Source organism: Ailuropoda melanoleuca, unplaced genomic scaffold (genome assembly GCF_002007445.2).
Source record: "Ailuropoda melanoleuca isolate Jingjing unplaced genomic scaffold, ASM200744v2 unplaced-scaffold2473, whole genome shotgun sequence".
NCBI lineage: Eukaryota > Metazoa > Chordata > Mammalia > Carnivora > Ursidae > Ailuropoda > Ailuropoda melanoleuca.
This window is the reverse complement of record NW_023194648.1, coordinates 2,455-3,904: the sequence shown is the minus strand read 5'-3', so window position 1 is coordinate 3,904 and position 1,450 is coordinate 2,455. Positions and strand designations below refer to the sequence as shown.

General features: G+C 41.8%; 1 non-coding gene across 1 annotated transcript; it reads right to left on the bottom strand.

Annotated features, from left to right (window-relative positions):
• Positions 1-132: 132 nt before the first annotated feature.
• LOC117798092 lies at positions 133-296 on the bottom strand. The gene has a single exon (XR_004622821.1). It is a non-coding gene; the product is annotated as a U1 spliceosomal RNA (small nuclear RNA).
• Positions 297-1,450: the final 1,154 nt, after the last annotated feature.

Here is a 1,450-nt window from a genome sequence, read left to right as displayed (position 1 = left end):
AACTGATAAATTCAACCGACTTCAGAATAACATCAACACACACTTCCACTTAAAAACTCCCTACAAAGACTCAAAACCACAAACCCTACAGTAACACGCCCTACGTTTAAAAAACACAAACCAGTGAAAAACGCGAAAAAGGCGAACGCAGTCCCCAACTACCACAAACTACGCAGTAGAATTTCCCACATTTGGGGAAATAACAAAACGTCAGCACATAGAGAAAAGAAGCAAGGGACCGCCCAACAGAAAAAAACCATCCTCCAGATCATAGTAGATCCCTCCCCAGTAAGTATGATGTATGCACGTTGCCTGGCACCTCACCCTCAGATTAAAGCCCCTCTTAACATAGGGTCAACTTTTCTCATGCATTCTATCGGCCCCGTTCCTTCTGAAATAGAGACTTTCCAAATTATATGTCCTAGCAGCATATTTTGTAAATCTGGATATTGCCAAAATCTTAGGAAATATATGCCCATTGTAAGCACGACCAGCAGTCACTGCGTTTATCTACATATTCCACACCCCTTTTGCTGATCTCTTTAGCGCTTCCTACTGCCTAGCTACTGGTGCTGTTCGAATGAAATTTAAAGGTAAAGACACTCTACAGATTTAAAGATAAACGACATAAATTAGTTCCTTCTTTCAAGGTGTAGGAGTTAATGATGTCACTGATGTCTGGCGCAGTTCAGCAAGCCACGTAATTGAAACATCAAGCCTAAAAAGATTAAATTTGGCAAAACTAAGTATGAAAATCCAGTGTGTATTGCTAAAAATGGGTTGTTCAAGGCTTCAAGCACAAGTACAAAATATGCTCTCTTTCAAATACACAGCAAATCATTACCCTTATTTGATAAAGCAGTTGTATAAACACTAGTTCTAATTCTGAGGCAAGCTAACTAGGCTAGCCTCAGGCAGCGCCCCCTTCCTACACAGACGTTTGGGGGAAGCCCCGGGGGTCTGCAGAGCTGGAGTGTGACGATGGTCCACACGACTGGAAACTGCCTGCTGACCAGAGTGTCTCCCTTCCCTAGCATCAATAAATTTCTAAGTACCCTTAACCCCGCCCATCCCCCCACGCCAACTCCCCTGTGCTCTACACTACAAGCCGTCATCCATTTCTCTCTCATGGGTGTCTCTGAAATTCAGAACAAGACTACTGGAGACTACATCCTACAACAAACTGCCCAGCCCTCCTTGACTCATATTAGACCCTTAAAAAAAGAGCAAATTCCGTCTCAGGCAATGGTTAATAATTCCAATATTTCATATCCATATGTAATTATTAGTCTTAATCCTATCCCTCCTTCTTCACTGTAAATTAAAATTGGAGTTTCCAAGTTTCAACTGTTCTTCAATTGTCTCTCCAAGATCACACTGGAATCACCTCATTTCCCAAATCTTTTTATTTTACAGGACTCTTCCAGTGTTCTCTGCCAAAACAAATTAG